The following is a 20,634-nucleotide window of genomic DNA, read 5'->3' on the forward strand; positions in this document are numbered from 1 at the left end:
AGATTATTCTAACTTTCCTTCTGAAACTTGCTTAAAATACAATGAACGCTGTTTTAAATTCTTCTGTATAAAAATAGGACACAAATGGTATTTGTTTGAAATTATATGGGGTTGTTCAGCTTTAGAGAAAAAAAAAATAATTTTGACGGTTTCGTTTATAATCAAAATTTAGATTGATATTGAAAATGAATATTAAAGGAAGCAAAAAAAAACCCCAACAATAACCACTTGCAATATTCTAAATAGCATCTGCATTTCTAAATGTACCTAGTATTATAGATGCTCACAAAAAGTAGAATTTGTTTATACTTCTCACGATATACAAATGAGATGCTTAATGATGCATTTTGTTGAAATTCAGCAGTACTGCTAACACATCAACCATGGTAGTGTATATTCAGTTAAGTGCTCATGTCCCACACTTTATGGATCTTTGTGCATTCCTACTGTCAGCTTTACAACCAGGTTCACTGTTCCACATTACTCGTGCTGGTACGTATTATAAAATGACATCTATAAATTTGTATAGGTGGAACTGATAGCTCAAACTAGACCCAAAAGATGTGAAGATTCCTAAAATGAAGTGTTGTATAGTAAATTATAAATATTAGAGAAGAAATAATGTAGTTGGTTTGTCACAAGACTTCCTTTTAAAGAATATTTTCCAGGACACTACTATTTGTTCATACGAAGGACAACTTCTTACATTAGGGAGAATATCATAATATGAGTTATTTTACTGTTACTTATTATGAATCCTAGATTTGGTTTCACTTTGTTAGTCTTAGTTATAATCCAACTGGTGCCAATTTAAATAAACTCACCCCTTCTCTCACATAATTTAAACGTGTAAATACAGAGATTAAAAAAATGCACTAAAAATAATTATACACAGTTGTATATCCGTACTTCAGAAAACCCACACACTTTAATATTTCTGAGACAGTCCATACTTTCAGAGAGTAAGTATAAATGTCAACAGGACACAGAAATAAGCGATAAGGAGCTTTTGGAGGTAGAACAATGAGGCTATAAAGGATTTATACCTCAGGACTACTGGGGAGAAAGAAGTTCCAAAATTAATGTCTGTCTTTATTATCTGAAAATATGTATAGCATCCAAAACTGCTGAATTTCAAAAGGGTTGTTCAGTTTTTGAAACAGTCATCCATACGTCTCATATGTGAAAAAAATATGCTACCTTGAATTTCAACAAAGACTTAAAAAAAAAAATATTTAGGACAGGCTTGAGTATTTTGTTCTGTTGTATATTTCTCAGGCAGGATGATATTTCAAGCTCCACTACTCGGTCTGCAGCTTGCCAATCAACAAGGAATAAAAACGAGCAGCAGTGCCACTAAATAGATTTACAGTTCCAGATCCAATGACAGGACCATCTCCTTAGACCAAGCGACCTTGTTTGTAACTTTACAGGTAGACATTTTGAAAGTTCATTTTCTCTTTTTTTTTTTCTTTTTCTTTTGAAACTGCGGAAGTCTTAATACTTGACACTATTTCCTGCACACCACCAAAACGTGCAGACAAAATCACCCCTAGCTGGCAGTATGTATCTCTTAGGCACTGACAACTCAGAGAGACCAAAATTATTGTATTAAATTATTAAGAATCTTGATATTAGCTCCTCTAAATGTCACTGTGTGTCAAATAGAGTAGAAAAATTATATCCAATGATAAGAGTCTCAGTCAAGTAGAAAGATTCATATTTAAAAAGAAATGCCAAACAACATTTAGAAATAATTCAAGAAATAAAATAACTGTTTTCAATTTATAAGGTATATAAATGGGATATAATGTCAATTTATAAAGTTCAGTCTGTAGTCAGAACTCCATTTCATTGTCTGGTTTTGAAATAAATCACTTTAAAATAGCCCCAACATTTAACATTTCATCAAACCTTTACTGAAAGATCAGCTCAACTAAACAGCCAATATTTGCTGTTATTATCGAACCCCTGTAACTGTGAGCAACATTTAGCAAGTTTGCATAATCAATACCTCTCCTCTGAGCAGATAGACTTATAAAAGCTTTGCCCTGTACCAAAAGGTCTGAAACATTAAGATAAATCCCTGTGAAGGCGGACGCACAAGTGAAAATATTTACCACTCAATAAATTGTATCATACTGCTTTCTGTTGATGAAGCAGGTTACATGCCGTACGTAGCCTAAGTGGAATTGCTCTCAGTTTTAAAATGTTTTTCAGTAATGTCAAATGAAAAATCTATTCTATGCCTCTGTCAGTATTAACAGACCAGCGAAATGACACATCTCACATAAAATAATATGGTTTTCAATTTCCCTTTCCTATCATCTATTCTTAAGTGCTATTCCAAAGGCATTAATTTACAGTTCTGTAAAACAAAATGTTACATATTTTTTGAACTTTAAGATCTAGCTCACTTGGTTCGTATTGATGGTCAGCCTTTTAAATATTTAATTATTATCACTTTCTGAGGTGAGGGTTTTTTTCAGCTTTCATGACTCTGAAATGATTTCTTTCTATTCGCTGTAGTTAGCATGAAACAGACAGTATGATTCAGAGTTTTATTAAGTAGAATAAATCTTTCAAACTTTTATGAAAGAGTTGCAGGATTTTGAATTATTGACACTGCCAGAAGTATAAGTGACTTTCTCTTTAAGGCAAAGTGGAGCAGAAGCCTGATAATCTGGTTTGGGATGTCAGGCATGGCCAATGGGAGCTTTCATGTCCCTTGAAACTATGGAGCCTCCTCTGCCATATAAGAATAACTGTAAATGTTAAAGCTGCACAAATACTGTCTGACCAGGAAAAGGGACCATAAAGCTTTCAAAAATGTAGCTCTTCCAGACCCCATTTGCTTGTCAACATTTCCAAGCATTTACACTAGGTTTGGGCAAAGGTTTTATTTGTTGGATTGTTTTTTAGTGGAAGGGTTCTCAGTACCTGAAAACCGAACTACTTTGCAAGAACTTATTTCTCTTCCATTAAATTCTCATTTAGAAAGGCTTCTCAAAGCCAAAATAAAGTTTTGGGACAAAAACACAGAGCCAATTCCTATAAAAAACAATAAAATAGCAGCTATCTGCAGTATGAGTGATACAGATTGAAATTCATTGAAAGGCAAAGTATTGACAACCATCCACGACCATGACTAACTATAATATATCTGTCCCTTTAGAAGTCTTATTTTGAAATATAACATCCTTCAAAATGTTTTGATACAAACTCCTTGCTTTTAGACAGTTAACAGTTTGAATGAATCAAGCACAAATCCTCTTATTTCCTAAGAAGCTGTTTCCTCCAGCATTCTATTGTAATTCTTTTATACTGAAGATGTTATAGCTATAACAACCTCATTAACAACCAAATTATGAAATCAATCATCAGCCTATAAATAAAGTTTATTTATATGATTTAATTACAAAAATACTTTTTTCAGTGAGACAAAAGACATTTTTGTGTTTTACGAGCCATGATGCAAACACAGTTCTTTCTTTCTAAAGAACTAGAGAGTTTTGTCTAATGCACAATTTCTCTCAGAGAAAGAGGTAAGGGAAAGAAAAGCAGAAGAGAAGAGAATGGAAAACTTTCTATAAGATTATACTTCATAGTGGAAGAGTTCATAAAATTGATATTTAACCTCTCCTAGAGGAGAGCTCAAGAAATTAATGAGGCAAGAGTCTTTCCTAGGCAGTCACGCAGTCGACCAACTACTCCTGATCCAGCCCCTATCAGATTAACCTCCCCTGCTTGTTTCTAATTCCCTTTTTACAGATAAGGAAGAGAGACACCAGACAAAATTAGGTTCCCATGAAGAAAGGAACTAATGAACCTCAGCAGGTAGGCCTGTAACTCCTGTAACTTATGTGCTTGCCTGCCATATGTACCATCCATAAACCTTAATTTTTCTTCCATTCACAATATATGGTGACTACTTCAGATTACAGTTCAGCACAGCCAGTGCTACTGAGTGAAGTCCCATCTAAACTACACAGTAGCAGAACTAGGAGACAAGGTTATAATTTTGCATATTACTGCTCTGCTGTTTGAATACCTTAGTCTGTGAAACTGTCCACATAGGACTTTGTGCTACGAACTTTTCTGTGAGGGGGTCATCTGAACCGTGTTTTAAAGAACGTAGGAGGGGGGCATGCCTTCATCTTCATGTCTGGAAGGATGCCGTGAGGGACGCTATCAAAAGACCTACTAAAATCCAGAAAAACTACATCTACCACCTTCCCTTCATCCACTAGGCAGATGACCTTATCATAGAAGGTTATGCAATTAGTTAAACAGGAACCTTTGATTAGTGTCAAATTAGTTAGACAGAACCCTTTGTGAACCCATAATCTTCTCCATAATTTTTCCAGGAACTGAGGTTAGACTAACAGGTCTGTAGTTCCCTGGGTCTTCCCTCACGCCCTTTCTGTAGATTGGAATAACGCTGGCTAGCTTCCAGCCAGCAGGGACCTCCCCAGGCTCCCAAGACCTTTGGTAGATTATCGAGAGGGGTCCTGCCATAACATCCTCTAGCTCCTTCAGAATTCTTGGATGAATCCCAACTGGCCCCATGGACTTGTGACCATTCAGCTGATACAGCTGGTCCCTTACAATTTCAGTGTCCACAAATGGAAAGTCACTGTTCCCACACTTGTGGTCCTGAGGGGACTGGACAGCCCAACGTCTGCCAGTATCATTAAAGACTGAGGCAAAAAACGCATTGAATGCCTCTGGTTTTTCTTCATCCCATCATGACCATATCCAACAAGTATTGGTCAAATATTTTCTTTAGACCTCCTATTGCTATTAACATGCTTTAAAAAGCCTTTTTTATTATCTGAAAAAACACTGGCCAGTTTCAACTCCAGTTGAGCTTTAGTCTTTCGTTTATTCTCCCTGCATATATGAACCACAGCTCCAAAGGCTTCCTTTTGCATGACAGGTTGATTGATAAAAACCCTGAGCACAAATTAGGGAAAATTGGAACAGAGCTATTTGGAACAGAGTTATTTGGGAGAAAAATTAAACCCAAGTCGCTTATCTCCAGGAAGTATGCCTGACACTAAGCATAGCTATTCTCTTGTGGGGGATGGGGCACTTGTCCTTCCCAGATGATTTTATTTGCTAAATTTTTTAGTTCTACAGAGCAGACCTCTCTCGTGAGAGGGGGAAGCCATGAGTTCTCTTTAAACATATTCCAGTCACTGTTCAAGTGTTCCTTTCGTTGACATGGTACCTCTCACATACTATAGTGCTTTCTATAGTTTATATGTAAACAGTTCTTCAGTATCATTCCTCCCAACAGGCAACTGCCTGATCGTTTAGGCACTTGTACATAATGCTGTATTCGTATTGTAATACGTAATATTGTATTTCTATTTTAAAATCAAATTAAATAACTAAATGCTTGTATGGTTTGTTTTGATATTCACCAGTGCCTCAAATAGGCTAGAATGTTCTGTCAATAGAGTAATATTAGCATTATGAGAAACTTATTTCTTGAATTCTTTGGAGAACAGGAAAATGCAAGATATAGGAAAAAATCTGATATTGAAAATTACTTACTACTAGACAGGAACCTGTTAGGATCAAGCAGACTCAAATATATGCATTTAAAAAAATATGGTTTATGTGCAGGAGTTACTTCACTTTTTAATTTCATGTAATCTTTTTACATGAAAAGATATCATAGAAACAACATATATCAACGTATCTTGCAAACAACGTATCATGCAAACAACAGGCCACCTGCTGAATTTCCAAATAAAAAATAATGAAATTAGGTGCCATTGTTCTTAAACGCATAATCAGCAGTGCAGTAGTAAGAGGAAAGTGAAGTAGCTGAGGAAGATGAGGTAGGGTTTGCTTTTTTCTTTTCTTAAATCAATACCTTATAATTTCTTCATTAGCACACAGAAATATGATCCCTTTCCTATGACATAAAACCTGCAGGTTTTTTTTCCATGATGTAATGAATCCGTTGTTGATATAAAATGATCAAAGGGCTAAGATGAAAGCTTTAAACTCTATGATAAAACATTGATAATTGTACTGTAATATTCAATACTGTGACCCAAAAAAGTAGTTATCTCTTCTGAATTCAACCTTAAAGCTTTACAAAAGCTGTATATAATCTTTTGTAAGTCTTATTGTATCAACAGTTCTATAACTACCAATTATCTGCATAACATTTTGTATTATAACTGCCAATAAAACTTGTGATTCAGGCTGCAATGAAGTATTCCATTTAGATTAAGTAGCAAATATAATTAGTTAAATCAATGAGAATTGTTTTAAGCTATCCATAAGTGCTTAAGAAGCTTGAATTAGTGTTGTCCAGGGCTTTTTCCACATTTTGGTCTGATTCTAATTTGTGTAATGTGTTGGTACAATTAGGAAATTCATTAAAATGCCTATAACATAAAATTACAGACAAACTTCAATAAATGTCTATTGTACAATTACTTGATAATATTGCAACTTCTTAATTGTTTGCCTAATTAGCTGATTTAATTCATGTAAATACCACATTACTTAAACACTTGCTATTAATTTCTATGGATTTATGCCATTCAGCAGTGTATGATGGATCAATTCAATCACAGAACCATGACACCACAAGAGAAAAAGTGAGATTTTTTGATAGTTCACTTTTTTCCTACAGTGCTAAAATTTATTTTATGCTAAACAGAGCTAATCAATCATTTTAATTAACAACCAGAGGTGGGCTGAGGTCTCCCACTGAACTGAACAGTGACTGCTAAGTTTAGTGTCATCTGCTTCAGGGCAGATTCAGCTTATTGAGTTTGGTGTTGAGAAAGACTCTTGGATATGAAAATAGCTCCCCTTCTTTCTACCCCTGAAGCAGGTCTTTATGAAATGTGGCATTTTGTTTTGTGAACAGATATAAAACTGTTTAATGTTTGTTTTTAAACTCTGGTTTTGTCACTGTGGATACCTTTATGTTTTGACTTCAGGGTATTTTCAAAGCTGTGTGTAAGAGTTGAGAAATTATACACCTGAATCCCATTATTTTCTAAGAGGATCTGAATGCATATATTTGCCCTAAGATTTAATTATACTTCTTTGAAAATATAGATCAATTAGACAACTTAAAAACCTGCTCTTTGGGGAAATAACTGTCAGTTTCTCATTTTCTTAGAGTGTCATAATCATACCAGAAAGTTTGGTCTACCACTTTTTTCTTGCCTTTCATTTGCATAGAAAAAAAAATAAAATACATATATGTATTTATAAACTCTCAATTTGGAAAATAATTAGTACAGAATTGTAGCAGGGATCTCAGGAAGCCATTGGTCCATCTCTTTGCTTCAATATGGAAAGAAGTATCATTATGTGCAAGATGCTCCTTGCCAGTTCTGAAAGATTTTCTACAGCGGAGACTTCGCAGACTCTGAAACGGGCCTATTCCAATATATCATTATGTTTATTATTTCAGCATAAATTAAACTGCTATTAAACCTACTTAATTACCTGTTGTCCTAACATTACTACCACGGAGAATTGACAACTACTTTCCTCTTTCAAATAGTGTTTTACATATTTGAACACTCTTAAACCTTCAGTTTTCCTTCTAAGAACCAATCCCAAATTGTAGTTTCCCTTCCCTAGAAAAATTACCCAGATCTATGATTATACTAATTTTTCTCCTCTGAATTGTTTGCAGTATTGATGTATAGCTTTCTTGATGGGTCCAAATGCTCCCCAAAACAGCTTATTATACTCCAGCTAAGGTTTCATATATGATGAAGAAAGCAGAAGAATTACATGGCATTTCTTGTGAGCTGTACTTCATTTACATATCCCAGCATGATGTACAATGTTCTCCGTTACAGCAGCATGACACCACTGATTGATGTGTGGCTTATGATCTGCTGAGGATTATCCTCAGATCCTTTGATATTGAATTGCTATCTAATCAACTCATGTAGAGTTGTATTCATGCACCTAATATTACAACCCAAAAGCAGAAGCCTGTAGTCATCTTTATGGAATTCAATCACACATTTAAAAATCTTTTTTTCACCTGTTGTTAAAATTACTTTGAATTATAATACAGACTTACAATATGCTTGCAGCTTATACCAGGACAGCATAATAAACATACTTTCTATTCCATCACCCAGGATATTAATGAAATATAAAACAGAATTCAAGTAGGATCCACTGAAGAGCTCTACTCAAAAGTAAAGCTCCTTCCATTAATAATACCTTTCTCAATACCATCTTGTGATCAGTTTCACTGTAACCCTATGGTGGTCTCATCTGCACCGTATCTGTGAAGCTTAATTATGAAAATATGTGAAACTCTGTCAGAAGTCTTACTAAGGTCACAACAGATAGTATCTTTTGATTCTTTACTATAAATAAAATATTAAATCCAAATTAGCTGTTACTTAATTATTTTTTAAAATCTTACAAATCAGCTAATTGTTTGTGACAATATTTTAGAGGAGAAGAAAGAGTGGAACAGAACAGAAAACTGAAATCATTTAGGAATAATTTCCCAACTCTTATTCCCATTCCTCTATAATTTTTCAGTCTTCTAACACCTCTTTCATTTTTCATGCACCCTCAAAAATCATGGTCAATAATTCTGACAATTCTTTAATTGGTTCTTAAAGCAGTTTAAAGTACTTATCATCAGGGCCAAAAGATTTGAGCAGACTCATCTTTTCCAAGTATACTCTAGCTTATTCTTTCTCTGTTTGTCAGTAAGAATTTGTCATTGACATCAGCTATGCCTGCGGTTGAGCATTTCAGGGAATGTTGATAGAAAGACAAGGCAACTTTCCCCTGTTGATAGACCATTGCCATCCCTGGCTTTCTTTTTTCTTTAAATGCACTTGCAGAATGATTTCTCAGCACTCTTGCATGTCACTTCCTAACACTATTTTCTTGAGCTATATCTGTTCTGGTGTTGTTCCTACCGATGTGAGCTACTTTTCTTTTCTTTACAAATTACTATCTGACCTAGTTTCCATAGTCTCTATGATCCCTTTCACGGTTTAGGTCACTCAATCTCTTAATATACTTCCTGCTCTTCCTCTGTAATTGGATAGTTTGCACTTATGCCCTTAATATTGTCTCTTTAGGAATCAGCTGACTCATTTTTTACTAAATTTGTTTCTAAGTGTCCTGAGTTTGTTAAAGTCTACCTTTTTGAAATCTATTATTTTTATTCTGCTTTTCTTCTTCCTAAGGATTGTGAACTCTATCACTTCCTTCCTACTAGCTAGCATCATATCTAAAAGAGTTTCACCTTTGACTTTTTATTTTCCTTTTTCTGTGTAAAAAAATTGACATTCATACATTCCAGGAACTAATGACTGAACAAAATGATTACTCGGACACAAACACAGGTTTTGTAAGAAACTGATAGGCTAAGCACAGTAATGTCTGAGGCTATTGCATGTTTTCTTATCAGTAATTAAAAAAGCTACAGCTTGAAAAGAAGAATTCCTACTTAATAATTTTGCTATGGATTGGACCTATTTTTTCTGAGTTTGAATTATCCAGGGCAAGCGTATATGAAATTACTAAACCCTACATGTCATTCAGAATTGTTGAGAAATTGTCAACCACTTCTTAGTCTGTGTGTGGTCTGGAAGGAACTCTTTGCATATACTATGCAAGCCCACAGTCCTGGATGCCTACAAATACAGCTAGCAGCAAAGCCTTTTTTCATCATCATTCCTATGGGCATTGTGCAAGCATCAGGAACACATTTAAAGTAAGCATATAATGCTCTCAGATAGGAACGGTAACATTTTATTAACATGCTGCTCTGGTGTAAACTACTGCATATTTTGAAGAACAGTGGTGATTTAGGGCTCAAGCATTTAATATTCTGAGGATCTCCTGAAATAACTTAGTCATAAACATACTGTCTATGTCAAATTGTAAATGTCATGAGCTGACTACAAGAACATTCCTGGAATAGTGTTCTATGTCATTGGTATCTAAATATGTCTACCTATGACATCAATGTTGCTTTCCATACTAGGATTTCTAAACATAAACAAAAGGCTCCTGACTGCACTCTTTCTCTGAAATCTCAAATGGTTATGGTTATGATCTCATTCCATTTAATGACCTTACACTAAGTCAGGCAGTAAAGAACAATAGACTTGTAAAAACCAGTCCAGCTGAAAATGAAAAAATCCATGATAAGTGGATTCTCTGAAATCAAATGCAAGTTTTATTTCAGCGATAAGTGCACAGACAAAAGAAAAATAATATGCCAGATGAAAACTTTTAGCTGGGGGAAGGGCGGCAGTCTAGTGACTTCCAGATGCCTCTACCAGCCTGAATTATTTTTTCATTGCTCTTGAAAAACAGACTCCGTGCAAGTAATTTCTTTTACATTCTTTGCATTAACCAATTAAGTTTGTAAAATTGAAATGAAATTATGCAGGTTTTATGAAATACAAATAAAATAATTTATTTCTTATCAAAATTCCCTCCAAGTATTCTAGGATGGCTTGGTTTCCTTTTATGACTGATATTTACTGCATTTGTCAAGAATGTAGGAGACTGCTTTCCATCTGAGGTTTGAACATACACGTTCCCTGTAGGGAAGCTCCTCAACCATTAGACCATGGTGTACTTAAATATATGGGCCTGTGAAGATGGAGCAGATATCCTTTGGTTTCTTTTCCATAATCTCCTACTAAATCCAGGCATCCTGCCTTTATGTGAATGCCATTGCCATCATCCCAGAGCGTCTTTAAAAGCTTTAAACAAAAATATTTCCTGCCCCTCAGGGAAAGTTGAGAAGGACTCAAAGACTCACTATGTGGTTCAATAGAAATGTGTGATGCAGTTGCTCAGGTACCTCTGGAAGAATGGAACCAGGATCTGCTAACTCTAAGGTAAGGATGTTGAGCATGAAAGCAGCCTGAGCTTTGAACAAAGCCTCACTCTTACTCAGTTCTCCATCTCTGAATTCCTTACACTTGGGAGACCAGCACTGATATACTGATTCAATTAGGTAAACACATTAAATTGAGTGTCGTAAATAGGCTTAGCATGTTCCATTTGGAATTAAAGCATAGTTAATCTGTTTAATTAATATTAATTATCGAAACACTCTTGAAGTTTAACAACTGCAGACTGATTTATTTTACACAGTCCTTGGCTTTTAGCTGGATTGTGGTTTAGGTTTGTGTTTTATTTATTGTCTGACTTAGTTTTAGGTCAATAAGTTTGTTGGGATGCAGCTTGAACCATGCTGTGAGCTAGGAAATCCATCCATGTTCCTGATGCTACCATGGTCTTTATATATAGCTTGTGACAAGTCACTGAACATCCACCTTCAACCAAGTGGAAACAGGACTTCCTTATACTTCTGTTTCTTCTCCTGCAGCATATACATGAATATACTTTCCAACTCTGACAAAATAAATGAGTCTATCTCATCTATTATTTCAGCTGAAAATATACTAATGAGTTTTGAGATGAGTAACACCTATAGATCTAAATTCAACAGTTTTATTTTTCACATCAAATCCATCATTTACTAGATTTGAATATACCCGTGATGGAGAGTTGTTGTATGTCAGGTATAGGAGTCAAGAAATGTAGGCTTAATAATTAGTGCTTTATTTTCAACACAGAAATATTAAATTACTCAGTTATGGTTTTACCAGTGAACATACCATAACATGATGAAACACAGACACATTTTGTTACCTTTGATTTTGTGAACTTCTAGTACTTTAAGTACAGCAGTCTTGCATACTTGGAGTGACAGGTTGATAGTGATTCACTCCCCGCAGATATATTGTAATTAATTACTTCCTTTCAGCCTTTTTTTTTGTGAAACACGTATATGAACACATGATACAGGCACCACATTTTGTTGCATTCTGTTGGATTTTTCACACGTTTCTAAATTGTGTCTTGAGGTGGAACACTGACAATGTTTTATTAGTGATCCCTTTCATTTTGTCAATAATCACAGAATCATTACTTTTAAAAGCCAAGATCTGTTGCTATTAACTGTAAAATCTGACAAACTGCAGTACTCCATGCAATTTGAAAAGTGGAATAAAACTAGATGTATTAAATATATATGCTTCTGACCAGCTTTCTGATATATTTGGGCAACTGCTGTCAACAGCATTTAGCCTATAAGTTATCTGGAAAGATGGCACAGGATATATTTGTTTATCGTTTGAATGGGGGCTTCATTACCTTCAAATCAGGCTTCAAGACCGCCTATTATTGCTATTGATCTTTAAACTCTACATACAGAAAACTGTGCATTAACTAATGAAATGAAAAACCCAGAGTTTGAAAATACCATCTTTAAAGCATGTCATCGATGTACAAGCATCAAGACCATTAAACACTACCAGCTAAAATTATTAGGGAAGATATTTTAAAGCAATCCTGGTAAACAAGATTATTATGTTTTATAATATGTCAGCTGTAGCTAAGTATTTAAATTGTTTAGGTTCTTTTGAAAATTCTCCACCAGAAAAAGTTACAAAGGCATACTGAGGTGGAATTTCTAAACATTTCCTTGAACACCTTTTATCCAACTATACCAACATTATTTTTTTCTTATTTTTTATGTCTTCTAGTGCCTGTGTGGTTCCAAACTCACTAACAGATTACATGCAAGCCCTGTGCATAAATGGTGAATAGATCATTCCACTCACTTCTCCCTTCTGTACTTTGAAGCTGTTTCCTAACTGTTAGGAAAATTCTTCTTTTCAGAAAACCTAGGAAGAAGAATACAGTAACCAGACATCCTCTTCAACAGGATAATAATAAAAAAAAAATATCTTACTTTCAATCTCTTTTGATAAATGCTGTTTCATTTTAATTGTATGTTATAATCTTTTTTAAAGCTCTGTAAACTAAGACAGAGGTACATAGTGGGCCTGCCATAGAGACCGGTCCCCGAAGCCCCTGGATACATGCTGTCGCCATGATTAAACTCTTTGACATCCCTAATAGAATCAAATACTCTACCATGAGTAATGAAGTTAACTAACCAATAAGCAAAGATCAGTCACTCACTTAATTATACCAGAGAGAGTTTTACCATAATTTATAATGGGATAAGGACATCAGTCTAGATGAACATTAAAAAAGCCAATGTAAATTCAGTTGTATGTATCATTTTATCTACACATTTGACTGTCCTCTTATTCTAGGTTTTATTCACAGTGACTAGTACAGTATAGCCCCAATCTACAACTGTGATTCCTTGGTAAGAACTGGTGATTCCTGTAAGAATTATCAACTCCTCTACCACAAATTATATTCAGTTTTGCAAAGACTGAAGATGTTGGTATAAGCTGCATGGGTAACTACTAATTTTAAAGAAGCTGAACTATGCAACTTTAGGAAAAAAAAAAAAAAAGTCACGATGGATCCTTACCAGAGCATTCTGATACTAAAGTTTTGCTAAAGCATGAGGAAAGACCAACATTTTTGTGTTAGACCAAGTTTTAATGAGAATGAATTCCCAAAACATCTATCAGGAACTTCAGGGTTCTCTTAGCCCTCCATTTATCACACTTGCTCTGGGAATATATAAACTATATTTTCCTGTTTGCATGACATCTATGTGCTCTGTCTAGCGGCATGAAAGTAAAATCACATTCTCCTGCAAGCTGGAGGACTTGAAAAGTGTTCAACAAAAGCAAAACAAGATAAGAATACGGCAAGATGAGAACTGAGTGGCCAAGCTGAATATGTGTTACGATAAAGGTGAATTCCATATTCTCATCACTGTCAAAGCATATTTCCTGTATCTTGTCTCCAGAGAAGTATGTGCCATTGGTGGAAAAACACTGCTTTCTATCTTCTGATTAATGTAATGTCATTCAGTAAGTACAGATACCACATTCATCTTCAAACAGAAGCATGGTTTATAATACTGAAGTAGAGGAGCCATGAGCAGGCTACACTTACACAAGGATGGGTAACAAAATTCTCACTTTTCAGGTTTTTTGTCTGCTTTTTTAAGATAGTCAAGTGATAATGAAAAGCTGTAAATAAATGTGAAGATTTAAACTTAATTATTTTTAAGATATTCAGACTTATTCAAAATTCCTCTTCAGGAAGCTTGAAACCTCTTGGGACATCATCTTATGGCAGAATATGTTAACATTTTTACAATTTTGGTTTTTTTTTTTCCCCCAACTTAAAACACATAAAAATAACCCTCAGAATGTATACATTTCACTGGGTTTAGTTTTCTAAAGAGAAAAGGTCTGAGAATTTCTGACATAGCATGTCCTACAGAAATATGTAAAATTATTTTGAAAACATTTACTTCATTTTTTAAATTCCGTCATAAGTATTCTGTCAGTTATTCTACCTTCCCTCCTAGAATCATAAGAACACAATTCTGTTGTTCTGCTCTTTATGGATAAGAAAGGAGAAAGCACAGGTTGGTAAATTACGTTTCTTTCACTGTTTACCTCAGTCTCTGACACTGACTGTACTTTATAGTGCAATGGGAAGATCACTCAAGTTAGTTGGTCCTTGCCATTAGCTTTCCTGCAAGTTGCATTTCTTAGTGATCCAAGCTTGTTCTAAGACACAGACTACTACAGAAATTATGAAATTTCATTTTCCTCACCTCTTTCAAGCACTTAGCAATCAATATGAAGATGCTAAAGTCTCCACTATATGGCACTTAGTTATGATATTGACATGATTTAAAAACTGCTCAATTACCAGTTCTGATCAAAGGACAGAACCTTGACATTCACCCTCTCTCTGGTTCTCTATGCCTCCAACACCAAGATTCTCTCAATAACTCATTTTATGTTCTTTTAGAGACTTAACATCCTCAAATACTTCCCTCATCTTCCCTTGCCAGTATTTGAAAAATGTTTAGCTTGTTGCTATGGAATATTGAAAAGAACAGAAATTAAAGCATTCCTGGGCCTGCAGCCATGCATGTTTGGGTGTTAGCATTCCTAGTTCGACCAGAAAAAAAGTGATTCTACCACCACCTACCAGATCTTTTGCAAGGCAAATGTATAAAAGTAGACTGCATCATCATATTAACAGAAAAACAATGAGTTGCCAATAAAAAAAATTCAAGCGTGGTTCTTGTAAAACCCAACAAATTCTGACTTTTTGAAATGTTTGGTTTTGGGGGAAAGCAGGACCACTCAGGACATGTTCTCTTAGAAAAAGGTAACAACATAGCAGAATCATATTTACTAGTGTGAAGCAAATACTGTTCAGTATTAAAACTTTAGAGACACATGCCCACACACATGTCATCATAAAGTGATGGAAGGAGCAGAGTCCCCAAACCCAACAATAAAATCAGAACTTGAAATTTTGAGACATTGTGATGCAAGACTCACAATAGCATTGGCTGCAGAAAATGGAAAGCCTTCTATGACCTTAGCCTGTGCTGGGTGTTGGCCAAAGATTGTTTTCTTTGAAGTATAATAGAAAAAAGTGTTATATGCTTGAAAACTCTTAAAGGGTATACACTGGAACACAAAAAAATAAAATTGTACAGATCGTAAGAAATACAGAGTGATGGGTGAAAAGAAGTCAAAAAACCCCACATATATTTTGAATCGGAAAACATTCAACAAAACATTCAGCTCAAACAGAGGTTATTTTAAAACACCTGTGGAAGTTTTGATCTTTAGGCTTGTTTTTCTTTTACATAGCTTTTCTGTCAATACGTAGAAACTAATTGAAAATATAGGGAGATTAGTCTTTGACTCCAGTTAAGGTCAACTTTGGAAAAGTACCATAGGATAAAGCCCTGGAGGGAAAAGGGGCCCAAGAAAGATGGTTAATATTCAAGGATCACCTCCTCCAAGCTCAGGAGCAATGCATGCTAGCTAAGAGGAAGTTAGGTAAAAAAGCCAGGAGGTCTGCATGGATGGACAAGATGCTCCTGGACAAACTCAAACACAAAAAGGAAGACTACAGACCGTGGAAATAAGGACGGGTAGCCTGGGAGAAACACAGAGAAATTGTCCAAGCATCCAAGGATCAGGTTAAGAAAGCTAAAGCCCTGATATAGTTAAATCTGGCCAGGGACATCAAGGGTAGCAAGAACAGCTTCTACAGGTACGTCAGCGATAAAAGGAAGACTAGGGAAAATGTGGGCCCTCTCCAGAAGGAAATGGGAGACCTGGTTGTTACCTGGGACATGGAGAAGGCTGAGGTAATCAACTTTTTAGCCTCAGTCTTCACCAGCAAGTGCTCTAGCCACACTATCCAAGTCACAGGGGGCAAAGGCAGGGAGGGAGAGAATGAAGAACCACTCACTGTAGGAGAAGACCACATTCAAGACCATTTAAGGAACCTGAATGTACACAAGTCCATGGAACCTCATAAGGTACATCCACAGCTCCTGAGGGACCGGGCAGATTAAGATGCTAACCCACTATCCATCATATTTGAGAAGTTGCGGCAGTCTGGTAAAGTTCCCGCTGACTGGAAAAGGGGAAACGTAACACCCATTTTTAAAAGGGAAAAAATTAAGACCCAGGGAACTACAGGCAAGTCAGTCTCACTTCTGTGCCTGGCCAGATCATGGAGCAGATCCTTCTGGAAACTATACTAAGGCACATTGAAAATAACGATGTGATCAATGAGAGCCAACATGGCTTCACTAAGGGCAAATCACGTCTGAAAAATTTGGTGGCCTTCTACGATGGCATTACAGCTTTGGTGGATAAGGAAAGAGCAATTGACATCATCTACCTGGACTTGTGCAAAGCATTTGACACTGTCCCACATGACATCTTTGTCTCTAAATTGGAGAGGCATGGATTTGACAGATGGAGCATCTGGTGGATAAGAAATTGGCTGGATGGCCTCACTCAAAGACCTGCAGTCAATGGCTCAATGTTCAAGTGGAGACCAGTGACAAGTGGCGTTCCTCAGGGATCAGTACTGGGACCAGTGCTGTTTAACAACTTTGTCAGTGACATGGACAGCGGAACTGAGTGCACTATAGGCAAGTTTACCGACAACACCAAGCTGTGTTGTGGGGTGAACATGATAGAGGGAAGGGATGCCATCCAGAGGGGCTTGGACAGGCCTGAGAGGTGGGCCCATTCAAACCTCATGAAGTTCAACAAGGCCAAGTGCAAGGTCCTGCACCTGGGCCAGGGCAATCCCAAGCACAAATACAGGTTGGGTGGAGAATGGCTTGAGAGCAGCCATGAGGAAAAGGACTTGTGGGTGTTGGTGGATGAGAAGCTCAACATGAGCCAGCAATGTGTGCTTGCAGCCCAGAAAGCCAACCATATCCTGGACTGCATCAAAAGAAGTGTAGCCAGCAGGATGAGGGAGGTGATTCTGACAGGAAGACCTGGATAGGCTGGAAGAGTGGGATAACAAGAACCTTATGAGGTTCAAGAAGGACAAGTGTAAGGTCTTGCACCTGGGAAAACATAATCCAGGAGTGCAGCACAGGCTGAGATCTATACAGCTGGGGAACTGCACTGTGGAAAGGGATCTGGGGGTCCTGGTAGACAACAAGGTCAGTATGAGTGAACAGTGTGCTGCTGTGACAAAGAAAGCCAACAGGATGCTAGGCTGCATCAACAAGGGCATCACCAGCAGATACGAAGAAGTCGTTATCCCACCCTACTCAGCGCTTGTCAGGCGACACCTGGAATATTGTGTTCAGTTTCAGTCCCTACTATACAAGAAAAGATGTGGACAGGCTGAGGAGGGTTCAGAGAAGGGCCACAAAGACGATCCAAGGACTGAGAAGTCTGCCATAATGAGGAAAGGCTGAGAGAACTGGGTTTGTTCAGCCTTTGAGAAAAGAAGGTTTAGGGGAGACTTTATCACTGTATTCCAGTGTTCAAAGGGTGGCTACAAAGAAGATGGAGACGCCCTTTTTGCAAGGGATGACAAGGGATAATGGGTAAAAGTTACTCCTGGGGAGATTCTGATTGGACACAAGAGGAAAATTTTTCACAATGAGGATAATCAGACATTGGAATAATCTCCCCAGGGAAGTGGTGGATTCCTCATCATTGGACACTTTTAAGACTCAGGAGGACCGAGTGCTGAACCATCTTTTCTATACCATGCTTTTGCCAAAAAAGGTTGGACCATATGATCCTTGAGGTTCCATCCAACGTGGTATTCAATGACTCTATGATTCTAGTTTGTCAAGTCCAGATTCTCATAGACAGCTGTGTAAAAGATTTGAAGTCCAGAAGGCTACATATTCAACAGGGTTAGAAATTCATCACTGGCTTCTACAACAGTAACGAATGCTTTGTGGTGACAAAGGTTTCAATACTATCCAGCTCTTGCTGGATACATGAGTTGCATCTAAAAACACACCTACGCAGCAGCAAATTCTTACCTGTTTTGATCTTTGTGTCATTGCTTTAGAGTGAAAATGCCTCAGCATCCTTCTATAGCTAAGCCCAAACAATTCTAGTCCCACAGCTACATGTGTACAGCATCCGCATGGTGGTGTGGTCTACCAGCACACCCCCTTACTGGGGAAAAGTGCGGGTTCCCTGACTGCACACCCCTCCTGTGGGAGACATGGGTGCTCCAGCTCTGTGCGTACTTCTGCTGCTTCCTACCACCTGCTAACGCACATACTGGAGAGGGAGCATCCCCACAACTGCCCAAACACACCCTGAGATGTGGGTCCTCACTTGCTGCACCCCACACTCACTGCCCTAGCTGGGTGTAGGCTGCTCCCGGCACCCCATGGGGAAGCTGCACCGTCAGCCCCAAACAGAGATTGCGATGCCTGGGGGGTGGCTGCCCCCAGTGTCAAACCAGGGATTGACTGTTACTCTGTTACCCTCTTCTCTCTCTGCGCTCATAACAAATTATCCTGCTTCTTTTATACCAGGTTTCAAGCCAACTCCTTTTTTCCCAAAAGCTCTTTGGCAGTTCCCTGGATAATGTTTTAGCTGGCTGCCAATCCCTGAACCAGGGAAACCTCAGGGGAGCACAGAGACCCACCGGGAGCTGGCAGCTCATGCGATGGCAGCTGATGAGACCTGGGCAGGGCCAGGAGCAATGGCAGCCAAGCTCCCCACCTCCGCCCCCCCGCCCCATACTAAAAAACACAAACAGGGAGTACTAGCGGCCAGGGCGGGCAAACAGGGCGTGGTATGGCAGTTTGCACGGCGGTTTGTGCAGCAAGGGCACTGAAGCTCTGCTGGCTCGGCCAGGGAGCAATGGTACCCATCCGGCAGAAAGCCATGGTCTCTCCAAACTCTGAACCCACTGCAAGTGATGCAGCTTTGCAGACAGAGCTCCGGTGGGAACAGGCCGCCACCCAGGTGCAGGGCTGTGCCTTACCTGTGGGAGGTACGCCCAGGTAGAGGAACTCCTCCGCTTAGTGACAGAGCTCTGGGAGGAGGTGAGTAGGTTGAGGAATATCAGGGAGTCTGAGGCAGAGATTGACCACCGGAACTGCACCCTACCTTCCCCGGGACAGGCCCCACGAGCAGACAGGATACATAACATGGAGGATTCCCTATCCTGTTTAGTCTGCAGAAAAGGAGACTAAGGGGAGACCTTATCATTCTCTACAACTACCTGAAAGGAGGTTGTAGAGATGTGGGTACCTGTCTCTTTTCCCAAGCAGCAAGTGATAGGACAAGATGAAAAGGCCTCAAGTTGCACCAGGGGAGGTTTAGATTGGATATTAGGAAAAATTTCTTCACTGAAAGGGTTATCGAGCATTGGAACAGGCTGCCCAGGGAAGTGGTTGAGGCACCATCCCTGAAGGTATTTAAAAGATGTGTAGCTTAGGGACATCCTTTAGTGGTGGTCTTGGCAGTGCTAGGTTAATGGTTGGACTCCATGGCCTTAAGGGTCTTTTCCAACCTAAAAATAAATCAATCATAGAATCATTTATCTTTTATCAAATGAGGAAAATTCAGCACAGATGGAACACATAAATGTATCTTATAATATTGCCCTTTTTCAGTGAATGCATTACCACAAAATTAAGATGGGTCTACTTTGCTTTTCCCATCTTAAAATACACACTTTATCAAGCTTAAAAATAAAACCTCTTTCACTTCCCACTTAAAGTGATTTGACTGAATATTCTTTTAATGGCTAAGTGTAATTTCCTGACTGCATATTTTCACATGGATGGTGATTTCTCCCTTTTAAGAGGACAATGATATGTTGGAATATCTGCAGAATACTGAAAACTGGTGGCCTATAGCTAGGGAAAAAAAAAAAAAAAAGAAAAAAAAAAAGAATTACACCACCACCTACTTTTTAACAAATTGAAATAGCAAGAACTCTGAAGAGCAAACAGAAGCATGATAGAGACAGCAATATCATAACCTTTCTTTAACTATTTATTCATGAAAGGCACTTCCCTGTCAAATTTATAATTCTGTGTTGATACTACTTTTGGAATTTGCATTAAATGACATTTTGATTATAGTATTCAAATGCATGTGCCCTTAAAACTTTGCCATTTATTTTGTATGCAAAAATCTTCCAGCTAAATGTCCCCATTTCCATTTTGCTTTGGATTCCACTGAGACTATATAGGAAAGAATAGCTAAGTTTCTCTTCACCCCAAAAAAATCTTGTCAGGTAAAAGAAAATCAAATTATCACAAGCATATTATGCACCAGCTGTTTGATT

This window comes from Rissa tridactyla, chromosome 2 (genome assembly GCF_028500815.1).
Source record: "Rissa tridactyla isolate bRisTri1 chromosome 2, bRisTri1.patW.cur.20221130, whole genome shotgun sequence".
Taxonomy (NCBI): Eukaryota; Metazoa; Chordata; class Aves; order Charadriiformes; family Laridae; genus Rissa; species Rissa tridactyla.